Source organism: Ornithorhynchus anatinus, chromosome 15, assembly GCF_004115215.2.
Source record: "Ornithorhynchus anatinus isolate Pmale09 chromosome 15, mOrnAna1.pri.v4, whole genome shotgun sequence".
In the NCBI taxonomy this organism is placed as follows: domain Eukaryota; kingdom Metazoa; phylum Chordata; class Mammalia; order Monotremata; family Ornithorhynchidae; genus Ornithorhynchus; species Ornithorhynchus anatinus.
This window is the reverse complement of record NC_041742.1, coordinates 8,145,047-8,161,370: the sequence shown is the minus strand read 5'-3', so window position 1 is coordinate 8,161,370 and position 16,324 is coordinate 8,145,047. Positions and strand designations below refer to the sequence as shown.

The following is a 16,324-nucleotide window of genomic DNA, read 5'->3' as shown; positions in this document are numbered from 1 at the left end:
GAGGTAGAGAACTCACGCTCCACAATAAATTGCTCTTTTTGACAAAGTGCTTTTTAAAGCTATTTAGGCAGCAGCAGCAAAAACAGCAGAAGAAGGTTTTCTCCAAAGGTCCCCTTTGAAAACAGCCTTAGGTGGCAATCTCTGTTTAAACAAGAAATTGCCAGGAACGGCAGAAAGCCCTTCTTGAACCAAATCGTCTGGTGGATGAGTGGAACATAAAAGGAAGAATCATTTTCTCTCTCGTCAGCATTTCCCTATCTCTGATTTCCAAAACAATGGCCCGGCTGGTGGCATTTATGGATTTCAGATGGTTCCTCCTGCCGCGAATTTGTTTCGAGTCCAGACTGGGTGTTTCGGTGTCCCAGATTTCCTTGCCCACTCCTCAAGAACCTCCAGTGGTTGTTTGTCCACCTCCATATCAAACAAAAACTCCTCACCAACGGCTTTAAAGCAGGCCTCTGCCTTGCCCCCTCCTACCAGCCATGTGATTTTGGGCAAGTCACTTAACTTCTCTGTGCCTCAGTTCCCTCATCTGTAAAATGGGGATAAAGACTGTGAGCCCCACGTGGGGCAACCTGATCACCTTGTATCCCCCAGCGCTTAGAAAAGTGCTTGGCACATAGTAAGCGCTTAACAAATACCACAGTTTATTTATTTACCTCACCTCGCTACCCTCCTACTACAACATACCCTCACACTTCGCTCCTCTAATGCCAACCTCCTCACTATGCCTCGACCTCATCCATCTCACCGCTGACCTCTCGTCCATGCGCTTCCTCTTCTTATCTGACAGACGTTCACTCTCTCCCACCTCAAAGCCTTATTGAAGGTCCGTCTCCTCCAAGAGGCCTTCCCTGACTAAGCCCTCGTTTCCTCTTCTCCCACTCCCTTCTGTGTAGCCCCGGTTTGCTCCCTTTATTCACCCGTCCCTCGGCCCCACAGCACTTCTGTACGTATCTGTCATTTATTCATTCAGATTTATGTCTGACTTCCCTTCTAGACCGTAAGCTTGTTGTGGCAGGGAATGTGTCTACTAAGTCAGTTATATTGTACTCTCCAGTGCTTTCCACACAGTAAGTGCTCAATAAATACGATTGATTGACTGATCGATCTGTCCTAAGTGGGAGAGAGATTTCAGGAGAGCTAGGACCTCATGGAACCTGGTAGTCGTTGTTGTCATCCAGAAGCAGGGTGGAATTGGCTGGTAATAGGGCTAATGGAGCGAACTCGCATAACCTCTTGGAGTTCTGATATGTCATTTTGAGGGGAAACTCGCACTTCCTACCTCACATTACTGATGTCCTACTACAGTCCAGCCCCCACATTTCACTCCTCTAGCGCCAGCTTACTCACTGTGCCCCAGTCTTGTCTATCTCACCACCAACCCCTTTCCCACATCCTCCCTCTAGCCTGGAATTCCCTCGCCTTCCATATACATCAGACCACCGCTCTCTCCCCCTTCGAAGCATTATTAAGGACACATCTTCTCCTCAAGGCCTTCCCCGATGAAGCCCTCTCTTCCCCATCTCCCTCTCCCTTCTGTGTCATCTCTGTACTTGGGTCTGTGACCTGCGAACATTTGATATTTGCCCCAACCTCAAACCCACAGCTCTTAGGAACAAATCTTTGAATTATATATTATAAATGATTTATATTAATACCTGTCTGCCCCTCTATACTGTAAGCTCATGTGGGCAGGGAATGTGTCCACTAAGAATGTATCCGCTAATTCTATTGTGCTCTCCCGAGTGCTAAATACAGTGCTCTGTATATAGTAAGCACTCAGTAAATGATTCATTGACTAATTGGTTGATTGCTCCATCCAACCCTCCCTTCATGGTTCTCCAAGCCATTTTCCCTGTTCCCCATTTCTCCTTTTAAAACAGAAGCTGGGTGGCCTAATGGATAAAGACAGACCTGGGTTCTAATCTCCGCTCTGCCACTCGTCTGCTGGATGACCTTGGGCAAGTCATTTAACTTCTCTGGGCTTCAGTTACTTCATTTGTGAAATGGGGATTAAGCCTGGGAGCCCCATGTGGGCCGTAGATTGCGTCCGACCTGATCAGCTTGTATCGACCCGAGCGCTTAGAACAGTCCTTGGCACATAGTAAGCAATTAACCAGTACCATTAAAAAAAAAAGCCAAAACGTCAAAATTTATCGACCTCCTCCAGGAAGGCTACCTAGACAAACACTATTCCAGTCATTAATTTCTGTAAGTTGTCTTCCTTCGCTTTTCTCTTAATTATTCTTTCTTGAGAAGCAGCACTGCCTAGAGGAAACCGGGTCTGGGAGTCAGAGGACCTGTGAAAATATCCCCCTGTGGGCCGGAAGCTCACTGTGGGCAGGGAGCGTGTCTACCAACTCAGTTGTACCGTATCCTCCCAAGTACTTAATGCAATGCATTGCGCACGGTAAGCCCTCAATCAATGCATTTGATTGATGGACACTTTCGTCTCGGGGACGTGGTCGCCTGTTTGCCTGACCTGGAGCTTGACACTTTGGTCACGGTTGACGGGGTTGCCCGGTTACTTGACCCAGTGCATCATGGGAACCTGACCCTTTCATCTTGGCCATGTAGTTGCCTGTTTGGCTGACCCGCTGCATCATGGGAGCCTGACTTTTTCAGCAGGATGATGTGATGAACTGCTTCCCCCAGGCTACTAGACCCACAGGTGGGGTCCTCCAGGTAACAAACTCAGTGGTGTCGGACATTTGGAGTCCAGTCATCAAATCCCTCACGATGAGCTTCGTTTCAGGCACGGGGTCCTCAGCTGGAGCCAGGTTAACCGGTCAGCCTGGAATCTTCACCACCCAGAGCTCAGAATCGAATCCACTTATTCCCCCTCCCGAAAAAGAAATCGCGGGAATGGGATTAGAAAGGAGTGTTTGCAGAGGTTGGAGAACATTATCCACGGGAGTCGAAAATCCCCCCACTGGGGAATTCAAACTCGGGACACCGCACCAGGGAGACGAGGTCTGAGTTCAAGGCTATTTGACTCATCTGCACAGGAGCTGCAGCTAGAAGAAGGCTGGGTGACTCTGGAGGGCCTGGTAACCATGGTAACCTCTTCCTTGAAGCAGTTTATCTTTTTATTTCTCTTTTCATTGGGATGTATATGACGGTGCCCTACGTCCAGTTCCAAATTGGAAAGCAAAGCATGTGGCGTCCAGTACCCGCTGCTGTTTGTTCCTGCCTTGGTGCCCCTGGATTTTCAATCAGTGGGGCTTAGTGAGCACTTACTGTGTGTGGAGCACTGTACTAAGCACTGGGGAGAGTACCATATAATGCAGTCGGTAGACGTATATCCTGCCCACAAGGAGCTTACAGTTCATTAAGGCTGTTGTTGGCAGGTACTTCGTGTAACGGATAGACCCCGGGCCTGAGAGTCAGAAGGTTCTTGGTTCTGATCCCGGCTCCGTCGCTTGTCTGTTGTCTGACATTGAGCAAGTCACTTCACTTCTCTGGGCCTCAGTTTCTTCATCTGTAAAATGGGGATTAAGACTTTGAGCCCCATGTGGGGCAGGGACTGTCCAACCCAGTTTGCTTGTATCCACCCCAGTGCTTAATACAGTGCCTGGCACTTAACAAATACTATATAGAAAAAAAGGACTCTCAACCTAATTTTTAGTCTAATGGACAGGGTAAATGGTAAAACCTCTTTCTAACTCTGCCACAGTTTCCATCAGGACAACATCTGCATGATTTAATTTATTCCTTTGAAATGTATTATGTTTACTCATCATTTCTTAAAGGTCATCTCCAAATAAACACGGAATTAAAGGTCACTGCATCCTGCTATCAAAAAATCATAAGGCACCTTTGGTCTCTTCTAAAGTCAACTCTTTGCCAAAAGCAAACAGTCGCATGAGCACTATTTCTCTCTAGGGAATGTTCCCACATTGGCTTGGAGGTGATAGTTTTGGCCCCTACTTTACTCAATCAATCATATTTTTGAGCACTTACCATGTGCAGAGCACTGTACTAAGGGCTTGGGAGTGTATGATATAAATTTTTCTATGTCTGTGTCCCTAAGAGTGGAAGCTTTGTGAGTAGGGAATGCGTCATTAATTTGTTTTGCACTTCTTGACTGACTCTCTTCATCTATATTCTCTAATAATAATTGTGGTTATTGTATCGTACTTACTATGTACCAGGCACTGTACTAAGTGCTGGGGTGGATCCAAGCAAATCGGGTTGGAGACGGTCCCTGTCCCTCATGGGGATGACTGATGTTTTGGGAGCCGGCAGCCTTGGGCAGAGGGAGGTAGGCAGGCAGCCAAGCTCGAGAGCACAGGGTCACGTAGGCATTTTGCTCCCTGGCTGAAGTGACAAGCTTCTCATCTGACACCCAAGGCAGCACCCTGAGGCAGCTCCTTCTACATCTCAGCCCACACACTTGGCTCCTCCAGTGCTAACCTTCTCATCGGGCCTCCTTCTCACCTATTTCATCCCCTACCTCTCGTCCACGTCCTGCCTCTGGCCTGGAACGCCCTCCTTCCTCAACTCTGACAGACAATGACTCTCCCTCCGTTCAAAACCTTACTGAAGGCACATCTCCCCGAAGAGGCCTTCCCAGATTAAGCCCCACTTTTCCTCAACTTCCACTCCCTTCTGCATCACCCTGACTTGCTCCCTTTGCTCTTTCCCCCCTCTACCCCCCCAGCCCCACAGCACTTACGTATACACCTCTCCGCAGCTAAAGCCTCATTTTCCCCTTTTCCCTCTGCTCCTCCACCTCTCCCTTCCCATCCCCACAGCACTGTACCCGTCCGCTCAACTGTATATATTTTCGTTACCCTATTTATTTTGTTAATGAATTGTACATCGCCTTGATTCTATTTAGTTGCCATTGTTTTTACGAGATGTTCTTCCCCTTGACGCTGTTTAGTGCCATTGTTCTTGTCTGTCCGTCTCCCCCGATTAGACTGTAAGCCCGTCAAACGGCAGGGACTGTCTCTATCTGTTGCCGACTTGTTCATCCCAAGCGCTTAGTACAGTGCTCTGCACATAGTAAGCGCTCAATAAATACTATTGAATGAATGAATGAATACACCTATAATTTTATTTATTTGCATTGATATGTCTCCACCATCTGCCTCGTCAGACTGTAAGCTCGCTGAGGGGAGGAAATTTCACTGTTTATTGTTGTACCTTCCCAAGCACTTAATACAGTGCTCTGCACAGAGTAAGCTCTCAATAAGTATGAATGAATGAATGAATGTGTGAACATTCACACTGGAAAGAGAAAGATAGAGGCAGGCCCATGGGCACTGAAGAGATTTGTCATCTCCTCCTCCTCCTTTTCCTTTTGCATCACCTATGAGAAAGTAATAATAATAATAATTATTGCCAAGAAGCAGTGCACGGGCCTGCGAGTCAGAAGGACCTGGGTTCTAATCCCGGCTGTGAACTTGGACAAGTCACCTCACTTCTCTGGGCCTCAGATACCTCAGATGGAAAATGGTGATTAAGACTGTGAGCCCCATGTGGGACATGGAATGGGTCCAACCTGATTTTCTTGTATCTACCCTAGCGCTTAGAACCATGCTTGACATGTAGTATTCTTTAAATACCATTAAAGAATAGGAATAATAATGTGGTATTTGTTAAGCGCTTACTCTGTGCCAAGCACTATACTCGGCACTGTGGTAACAACAAGATAATCAGATTTGAGACAGCCCACTTTGCCTTTGGGGCACACAGCCCAAGTGGCAGGGGAAACAGGATTGAATTCCTTTCTTGCAGATGAGGGAGCTGATACACAGAAAAGTTGGTGACTTGCCCAAGGTCACCTAGCTGGTATGTGGTGAAGCTGGGATTAGAATGCAGGTTTTCTGTCTCCCAAGCCTGTACTCTTTCCACTAGGCCGTGCTACTTCCTGGCACAGTACTCCTCCTTTTTGTCCTCTTCCTTCTCCTCCTCCTCCTCCCCCTCTTTCTCCTCTTCCTCCTTTTCCTCCTCCTCTTCTGTCCTCCTTCTCTTCCTCCTCCTCATTCTCCTCATCTTCATCCTCCTCCTGATCTTCTTTGTCCTCATCATCATTGTCGTCCTCCTCCTCCCCCTCTTTCTCCTCTTCCTCCTTTTCCTCCTCTTCTTTTTGTCCTCCTCTTCCTCCTCATTCTCCTCATCTTCATCCTCCTCCTGATCTTCTTTGTCCCCTTCGTCGTCCTCCTCCTCTTCCTCCATCTTCACCCTCCTCTTCCTGTTCATCCTCCTCCTCCTCACCCTCCTCCTCTTTGACCTTCACCCAGGTTTGAGGAATGCCAGACTTGGGGAGAATGACATGGGGCTAGGGCCCTCACTGTTGTGGACAAGGATCAGAATTTACTCAGCAGTGACTTAGCCCCTCTAAGTGAATTCGGCCCGATGAGCTCCTCTTCCTCTCTTCCAACTGGAGAGAGCGTTCTAGTCCCCATCCCAGCCCTTTCTGGATCTGGAGGCGAGGAGTAAATAGGGACCTGAGATGTGATATCAGCCGGGAAAATAAGAGGAGAAATTGGAAAGGAACAAAAGGAAAGGGGAAAGAGGGTCAGGGGACTGGCCAATGAAGAGGAAAAGAGTCTTAATAGGGACGAGAGGAAGGGGCAGCCGGGGGAATCAAGAAAGTTGTCATCAAGAAGACGATGAGGCAGCTTGTCTTTGTACCCCATCTCTGACAGGGAAACCCCAGGGGCACCCTGGGAAGACCATCTATGCCATAGCCTCGTGGGAGGGAGGACCTGTCAGAAATATTTAGCTCCAGAAAGCCATATTCATTACTTCAGAAGGGGCAACAGATCACAGAAACCAGCATTCCCAACAAATCAGTGTGCTCGATCTTGCCAGGAGTCCTCCTTCAGGGACTGTCAGGGACTATATCATGACAATTGAGTACTTAGGGAGCACTTAATCGCTGCCAAGTGCTCTGCAATCATTTTTATTAGTTATGAGCGGTGCAGATCTGATCTCACAACCTCCCGTTTTGCTCAGATCAATCGTTGGGCTGGGAGTTTGCCAACATGATGTGAAGGGGCCAGGGAGGGGTCTGGTCAGGACGGGGAGAGGGAGAATTAGTGGGTACCACTACCCAACTGAAAGTCGGATCCTCTCCTCATCGGCAGCTCTTGCTGAAAAGACCGCCCTGGGGTCCCCACTGCAGGGAGGCAGGGTCTCCTAGCGGAAAGAGCACACGATTGAGAGTCAGGGGACTTGGGTTTTAATCCCGACTCTGCCACTCGACCCCCAATCTGCCTTTGGGCAAATCTCTTAACCTCTCTGTGCCAGAGCTGATTGATGTGAGGGGAAGACGGGAATTAAAATAAATTACGGATGTGGAAGGAAGAGTTAAGGGGCTTGGGGTGGGGTGAATATCGTGCTTAAGGGGTGCAGACCCAAATGCGAAGGGAGAGTCTAGAGGAAGTGAGGGGTTAGAAGGGGAAGACCTTCCGAAGGACATGTGATTTTCAGGATGGCTTTTAAGATGGTATTCCTTAAGCACTTAATATGTGCCAGGCATTGTACTAAGCGCTGGCGTGGATACAAGCCAATCGGGTTGGAAACAGTCCCTGTCCCACGTGGGGCTCCCAGGCTTGATCCCCATTTGACAGATGCAGTAACTGAGGCCCAGAGAAGTGAAATGACTTGCCCAAATTCACCTGGCAGACAAATGGCGGAGCCGGGATTAGAACCCATGACCTTCTGACTCCCAGGCCCCGGCCCTAGCCACTGTGCCCTGCTGCTTCTTGAGTGGTGGTCTGTGGGATCTGAAGGGGGAGGGTGTTCCAGGCCAGAGGGAGGATGAGGGTGAGGGGTCAGAGGTGAGATGGACAAGATGGGGGGTCCAATGACTAGACTGGTGTTAGAGGAGCAAATTGTGTGAGGTGGGTAATTGTAGGAAGACGCTCAGGTAAGGTAGGACTGGGGGAGAGCTGAGAGAAAATTTACCACTCTATCTATTCTTGTTACCAAATGGTACAATTGGGCCTCGTTTGTTTAACATCTCTTTCCCTCTACTTGCCCTCTGGCAGTAAGTGGTAAAAAAGGGAAGGACAGAGCCTTGGAAAATCTACAGACTGATCAATAAACCCTTGAATAATCAAGTGTGGACTGTTGAAGAGTAAATGATTCATTTAAAACGATCTTTAGAACACCCAGAGAGCAGTAAGCCTGAAGGAGAATATCAGAGTGGGGGGAGGGGGGGAGGAGGCAGGGAGTTTTCGATACTCATTCTCACTTAGACATATCATTCATGCTTGCGGTCTGATTTCTCTTTTAATTTGCTCAATTGCTTTTGGAATAGTAATTGTGGTGCATGTCATATCCTTCCTATAGAATCACTACAGCTCTACTTTAGATGAGTTGGACTGAGAAGCGGTGTGGTCTAGTGAAAAGAGCAGGGGCTCTGGGAGTCAGAGGAGCTGGGTTCTAATCCCGGCTCTGCCATTTGCCTGCTGTGCGACCTGGGGCAAGTCACTTAACTTCTCTGAGCCTTGGTTCCCTCATCTGTGAAAATGGGGGATGAAACTGTACTCCTTTCTTCCTAGACGGCGAGTCCCTTGTGGGAGAGAGACTGTCCACACTGATAACCTTGTATATCCCAATGTGTAGAACAGTGCTTGGCACATAGTAAGCCCTTAAATACTCTAATGTTTATCATTATTATTATAATATTTAGATTTGTAGACTAATAATAATGATGATGGTATCTGTTAAGTGCATACTATGTACCAAGCACTGTTTTAAGCCCTGGAGTAGATACAAGGTAATCAGGTTGTCCCATTTGGGGCTCACAGTCTTAATCCCCATTTTATAGTTGAGGTCACTGAGGCACAGAGAAGCTAAATGTCTTGTCCAAAGTCTCACTGCTGATGAGTGGCGAAGCCGGGATTAGAACCCACATCCTCTGACTCCCAAGCTCGGGCTCTTTTCCACCAAGCCACGCTGCTGTAATAGTGTTGATTCAGTGCTTTCTCTGTGTAGAGCACTGCTGTAAATGCTGAGAGAAAATACAGAAGCGGGAATTGTTTATAGGCCTTATTCCTTGGGAGACTCACAATCGTAGAACACTTGGATTGCGAGCCCCATATGGGACCTGAAGATTTTATATCTATCTCAGTGCTTCGTACAGTGCTTGGCACATAATAAGCGCTTAATAATAGCCCAGTTATTATTATCTTCAGCCCCGTGACTCAGTCAACAGAGGTATCAATCAATCGGTGGTATTTACTGAGCACTTGCTATGTATGGAACACTGTACCAAGCGCTTGGGAGAGCACAATACAACGAAATTAACAGATACGTTCCCTGCCCACAGTGAGCTCAACTGGTTTTGCTTGATACTTTACCACTTTTATACACTCCTCCTGGAAGGAGTTCAGATGGCATTATCTTGTTTCAGGATGGTTTAAGGAGGCAAAAAAGCAGATTGCTTTTCTCCTTCTAGATTGAGTGATGGGTTGTTTTCCAATTAAAATCAGACAAATTCTTCACTAAAGTTGAAAAACTACTCCTATAGTCGGCGGACCAAGCTTCCAATTTGACAGCCTCCTGCAAAGACTCATAATCGTATTGCCGTCTCTCGTTTATTTGATAGTGAGATGTTGCACTTTGAATCTAATAAAAGTTTAATAAAGATTAAATTATGGTTTAAAGTACAGATCCAGGATTAGGCAGTGGAAAAGGAGCAAATAGGATAAATCCCCCCTCTGTTTGTTCTTTTCCCTTTGACCTCCGTATCGCTACACTGGCTTAGCACCGGGAAGCAGAGAAGGGAGATTCTGGGAAATTTGTATTCGCTACCCCATTCCCCCTGGGTAACGTATCTTTTTGTTTCCTGACATTTATTATGGGCTTACTATGTGCCAGGCACTGTACTAAGCGCTGGGGTAGATACGAGCTAATCAAGTTGGACACAGTCCATGCCTCACGTGGGGCTCACAGTCTTAATCCCCATTTTACAGATGAGGGAACTGAGGCCCAGAGAAGTGAAGTGACTTGCCCTAGGTCACACAGCAGACAAGTGGCAGATCCGGGATTAGAACCCAGGTCCTTCTGACTCCCAGGCCGGGCTTTATCCATGAGGCCACGCTGCTTCTTCAATCAGTTTTATTCTTTTTCATTGTTTCACTGCCTGAAACTGGCACCTCTAACGCTGACCATCCTGAGGTTGTCGATGTTTCAGGGTTGGAAATAACAATTTCACTCAAGAATAGTGTATAGACTGGATCCGGGTAACAGGAGGGAGGTAACCACCTCTCTATAATAATAATAGTGTTGGTATTTGTTAAGTGCTTACTATGTGCTGAGCACTGTTCTAAGCGCTGGGGTAGATACAGGGTAATCAAGTTGTCCCACGTGAGGCTCACAGTCTTCATCCCCATTTTACAGATGAAGGAACTGAGGTACCGAGAAGTTAAGTGACGTGCTCAAAGTCACACAGCTGACAGGTGGCGGAACCGGGATTGGAACCCATGACCTCTGACTCCTAAGCCCAGGCTCTTCCCTGGCCTGACCCCCAAAACGGGAACGTCTAGGTAATCAGGACCCCCCCTTTTAGACTGTGAGCCCATTGTTGGGCAGGGATTGTCTCTCTCTGTTGCCGAATTGTACATTCCAAGTGCTTAGTACAGAGCTCTGTACACAGTAAATGCTCAGTAAACACAACTGAATGTATTGCCATTGTTCTTGTCTGTCCGTCTCCCCCGATTAGACTGTAAGTCCGTCAAACGGCAGGGACTGTCTCTATCTGTTGCCGACTTGTTCATCCCAAGCGCTTAGTACAGTGCTCTGCACATAGTAAGCGCTCAATAAATACTAATGAATGAATGAATACTCCTGGCCTACATCCCCTCCGAATATCAGGCAAAAAGTCAGAAATGACATAATGTGTTCTGCCTGTCCGCAGTTGAAGGATAATAATGATGTTGGTATTTGTTAAGCGCTTACTATGTGCAGAGCACTGTTCTAAGCGCTGGGGTAGGTACAGGATAATCAGATTGTCCCACGTGAGGGTCCCAGTCTTAATCCCCATTTTATAGATGAGGGAACTGAGGCACAGAGAAGTGAAGTGATTTGCCTACAGTCACCCAGCTGACAAGTGGCAGAGCTGGGATTCGAACCCATGACCTCTGACTCCCAAACCCAGGCTCTTTCCACTGAGCTATGCTGACTTCTTGTCATAGTTGCCATTTTGTGGAAAGACACCAATCTGGCATAATCCTAGAGCGTTTCTTTGGGAGGATCCATAAGCACCCTATCTGTTCCAGAGCCTTGGCGTTTCCCTCCCAGGCAGTGTGGCCTTTGTGGATAAAGCACGGGTCCGGGAGTCAGAAGGATCTGAGTTCTAATCTGTCTACTGTGTCACCTTGGGTGAGTCACTTCACTTCTCCGGGCCTCAGTCGCCTCATCTGTAAAATGGAGATGAAGACCGTGAACTCCATTTGGGGCATGGACTGTGTTCAACCTGGGAAGCAGCTTGGTTTAGCGGGGACAGCATGGGCTTGGTTGTCAGAGGTCGTGGGTTCTAATCCCGCATCTGCCGCTTGTAAGCTGTGTGACTTTGGGCAAGCCACTTAACTTCTCCGGACCTCATTTGCCTCATCTGTAAAATGGAGATTAAGACTGTGAGCCCCATTTGGGACAACCCACTTACCTTGTATCCCCCCCAACGCTTAGAACAGTGCTTGGCACATAGTAAGCGCTTAACAAATACCAGCATTATTACCGTGTCTCTACCCCAGGGCTTAGTAAAGTGCCTGGCCCATGGTAAACACTTAAAAAAATCGTTAAAAAAAAGTTCACGTGAGTCAAGCACGGCATCCAAGATGCAGAACTTAAAAGAAAATGGATTAGGGTCCTACCAATAAGTACTCAATAAACACCTCTGATTGACTGATTAGAATAATAATTGTGGTATATGTTAAGTGCTTACCATGTGTCAAGCACTGCACTCAGCCCTTTTTACAGAAGCAACAAGGTGTAATGGATAGAGCATGGCCCTGGGAGTCAGAAGGTCGTGGGTTCTAATCCCTGCTCCGCCGCTTGTTGGCCATGTGACCCTGGGCAAGTCACTTCTCTGGGCCTCAATCACCTCATCTGTAAAATGGGGATTGGCACTGTGAGCCCCACATGGGACAGGGACTGTGTCCAACCTGATTTGCTCGTATCAGTGCTTAGAACTGTGGCTCGCACATAGCGGCACTTAAATCCCGAGATTATTATTTAAATCCTACTCTCTTCTACTTAGACTGTGAGCCCCCGGGCAAGCGAATGTGTCCAACCGAGTATCTACCCCAGCCCTTAATAGTGAATACTCGATCAATAATAAGCTATTAGCAAGTACCATAATTTTTATTAGTAGCAAGAGCAATCCAAGGATGCTTTCACAGCAGAGTTGAAATGTGCTTGGAAACCATTTGATCTTCCAAACAACTGCCATTATCTGAAGTAAACTGTGCTTTTTTTGAGTGACGGGTCATATCTAACACTGCTTGAATCAAATGATGAAGCCTGGCGGATGTTATGGTTTCAGGAAAATATAAAATGCAGAAATCCACTATCTACTACTACTAAGCTAAGTCACTTGGCTTCCGAAGTTCCACTTCGACCTCTGGAGCCTTGTGAAAGAAAAGTCAAATTAACCCAGTCAGTTTGGACAATAGCATTTAGGGTAGATCCGCAATCAAGATATAGAAGACACCTGTGGCTTTTTCTAGGGTTATTTTTGTTTGGATTGGTGTAAATTTGCATGCACTAGTCATAATGACTGGTGTTATCTGGCAACGTCAATTTTGCCTTTTGTGTTTTGTTTGGGTGACTGTTAAGTCAAGTACACTAGTCATTATGACTGTTGATTTCTGTCAATATCAATGCTGCAGTTTGTTGTGCTTGTTTGGGATAGTGTAAAGTTGTGTACACAAGTCATAGTGACTGTGGTTTGTCGGTATCAATACTCCATGGTCTGTCGGACTGTGTTGCACTTTGGGAGAAATTCTTTGGGTCAGGTTGAGGGGTGTTGAGGGGTGAAGAACCTTGCCAACTCTCTAGAGCCATTAATGGCCTGGGGCAGGCCACCAGCTTGGGTCACTCATTAAGTGACCGAGAGGCAGCATGGCTTAAGCAACGTGGTTTAGGGGCAAGAGCCCGGGATTGAGGGTCAGAGATCTTGGGTTCTAATCCCTGCTCTGCCACTTGTCTGCTGGGTGACCTTGGGCAAGTCACTTAACTTCTCGGTGCCTCAGTTCCCTTGTCTGTAAAATGGAGGTTAAGACCGTGAGGCCCAAGTGGGACAACCTGATTACCTCCAATCTACCCCAGTACTTACAACAGGGCTTGGTCCATAGTAATTGCTTAAAAATACCATTATTTTTATTATTCAGTGGGCCTCAGTTCCCTCATCTGTAAAATGGGGATTATAATAATGGCGGTATTTGTTAAGCACTTACTATGTGCAAAGCACTGTTCTAAGCGCTTGGGGGGATAGAAGGCAATCAGGTTGTCCCACGTGAGGCTCACAGTTTTAATCCCCATTTTACAGATGAGGTAACTGAGGCACAGAGAAGTTAAGGTACTTGCCCAAAGTCACACAGCTGGCAAGCGGCGGAGCAGGGATTCGAACCCATGACCTCTGACTCCCGTGTCCGGGTTCTTTCCACTGAGCCATCCTGCTTCTTGACTGTGAGCCCCGTGTGGGACAACCTGATTACCTTGTATCTACCCCAGCACTTACAACAGTGCTTGGCACATATTAAGTGCTTTAACAAATACCATTATTATTATTATTATTATTCAGTGGGCCTCAGTCCCCTCATCTGTAAAATGGGGATTAAGACCGTGAGCCCCACGTGGGACAACCCGATTACCTTCTATCTCTCCCACTGCTTAGAACAGTGCTTGGCACATAGTAAGCTCTAAACTGTGAGCCTTTTGTTGGGCAGGGATGGTCTCTAACCGTTGCCGAATTGTACTTTCCAGGCGCTTAGTCCAGTGCTCTGTCCTCAGTAGGCGCTCAGTAAATACTTTTGAACAAATACTCTCAATAATGTTGGTGTTTATTAAGCGCTCACTATGAACTAAGCCCTGTTCTATCTTCTAGACTGTGAGCCCGTTGTGGGTAGGGATTGTCTCTATTGCCAAATTGTACTTTCCAAGCGCTTAGTCCAGTTCTCTGCCCCCTGCAGGCACTCAGTAAATACTTTCGAATGAACAAATATTCTCATGAATAATGTTGGTGTTTAAGTGCTCACTCTGTGCCAAGCCCTGTTCTATCTCTTGACTGTGAGCCCATTGTGGGTGGGGATTGTCTCTATTGCCAATTTGTACTTTCCAAGCGCTTAGTCCAGTGCTCTGCACCCAGCAGGCCCTCAGTAAATACTTTTGAATGAAGAAAAACTCTCATGAATAATGTTGGTGTTTAAGTGCCCACTCTGTGCCAAGGCCTGTTCTAACGGACTGTGAATCCGTTGTGAGTGGGGATTGTCTTTATTGCCGAACTGTACTTTCCAAGCGCTTAGTCCAGTTCTCTGCACCCTGCAGGCGCTCAGTAAATACTTTTGAGTGAACAAATACTCTCATGAATAATGTTGGTGTTTAGGTGCTCACTTTGTGCCAAGCCCTGTTCTAAAGGACTGTGAATCCGTTGTGGGTGGGGTCTATCTTCTAGACTGTGAGCCCAATGTGGGTGGGGATTGTCTCTATTGCCGACTTGTACTTTCCAAGCGCTTAGTCCAGTGCTCTGCACCCAGCAGACGCTCAGTAAATACTTTTGAGTGAACAAATACTCTCTATTGCCAAGTTGTACTTTCCAAGCGCTTAGTCCAGTGCTCTGCACCCAGCAGGGGCTCAGTAAATACTTTCGAATGAACAAATACTCTCAGGAATAATGTTGGTCTTTAAGTGCTCATTTTGTGCCAAGCCCTGTTCTAACGGACTGTGAGTCCGCTGTGGGTGGGGATTGTCTCTATTGCCGACTTGTACTTTCCAAGCGCTTAGTCCAGTGCCCTGCACCCAGTAGGCGCTCAATAAATAGGATTAAATGAAGGATGCTCTTCCCCCCCTAAAAAAGGGCTCCCTTTGTGCTGCTTCAATTCAGGCCGCCCACCTGCCTTGCTCCCGGCTCGGAAAACGTGAACCAGAGAATTTGCGGGCCGGGCTTTCTGATTGGCTCCGACCGGGGGTGGGCGGGGCCTGGCGGCTTTGACTGACACGTGTGCAGGGTGGCGGGGAGGAGGGGAGGAAAGCAGGAAGTGGCTGCTGCAAGAAGCAGGAGAGAAAAAGGAGCAAAAGCAAGGAGCAGGAACCCCTGGAAGGAGCAGAAGGAGCCCCTGGAAGGAGCAAGGAGCGCCTGGGAGGAGCAAGGAGCTCTTGCAAGGAGCAGGAGCCCTTGCAAGGAGCCCTTGCAAGGAGCAGGAGCTGTGTCTCTGCAGGGCGGGCTCTGGCTGATGGAAGTCAAGTGGGGGCATAAGAGGGGCACTTTAGTGAGTTGGTTTTTTCTCTGCTTCCAGACCTTCGGGGACCCCTGCACCCGGGGAGGGGGCTCCCCTTGGACCGACCTGGAGGCTGGGAGGAGGGAAGGGGCGGTCCTGCAGGCGTCTGCTGGTTGGGGAGAGGGAATGGGTCTGCTTTTTCTGTGGCAGTGCTCTCTCCCAAGCGATCAGTACAGTGCCTTGCACACAGTAAGTGCTGGCTCAGTACGATCGAGCGATTGCATAAATGAATGTGGGCTGACAGGGGGCACGGTGACTCTCCCCTCTCTTAGGGAGGGCACATCTCCTCCAGGAGGCCTTCCCTGCCTAAGCCCCCCTTTCCTCATTCTCCCACTCCCTTCTGCATCACCCTGACTTTCTCCCTCTGCTCTTCCCCCTCCTCCAGCCCCACAGCACTTAGGTACAAATCTGTGATTTGTTTATTTACATTAATGTCTATTTCCACCCCCTTTAGACTATAAGCTCATCGTAGGCAGGGGATGTGTCCGATCAATGTTGTATCTATCTCTCCCAAGCGCTTGGTACAGTGCTCTGCACACGGTACGTGCTCAGTAAATACGGCTGAATGAACGAATGGGGCCTGAGCATTCAAAAGTTGGAGCTGCTGCTCTCTAAATGCATGAGGGAAGCTCACAGGCCTGCAGAGATCAGAAGCTCCTTGTGGGCAAGGACCGTGCCTATGACCTCTCGTGCTCTCCCTGATCCTCCGCGGTGCTCTGCGCACAGTAAGCGCCCAGTAAATACCGCCGATTGATCGGCTCGTGGCTGTCAACTTTGTTGTCGTCTCCTAAGTGTTCAGCGAAATGCTCTGCGCGATGTAGGCATTCAGTAAGTAGTACTGATGGATGGATTTGATGGGA

The 16,324-nt window shown here is 47.8% G+C and overlaps 1 protein-coding gene across 6 annotated transcripts in view; it reads left to right on the top strand.

Annotated features, from left to right (window-relative positions):
* Positions 1–16,324, top strand: part of SLC39A11 (solute carrier family 39 member 11) — a 233,827-nt gene that overhangs the window by 14,148 nt on the left and 203,355 nt on the right. For 3 of the 6 annotated variants that reach the window (XM_029080021.2, XM_029080020.2, XM_029080016.2), the window contains exon 1: positions 15,205–15,455. The exons of 2 other annotated variants lie outside the window; for them this stretch is intronic. The gene's annotated coding sequence lies outside the window, so the exon portion shown is untranslated. Of the gene's footprint in view, positions 1–2,601; positions 2,689–15,204; positions 15,456–16,324 lie in introns of those variants that run through there. One more of the 6 variants, XM_029080019.1, reaches the window with a different exon arrangement.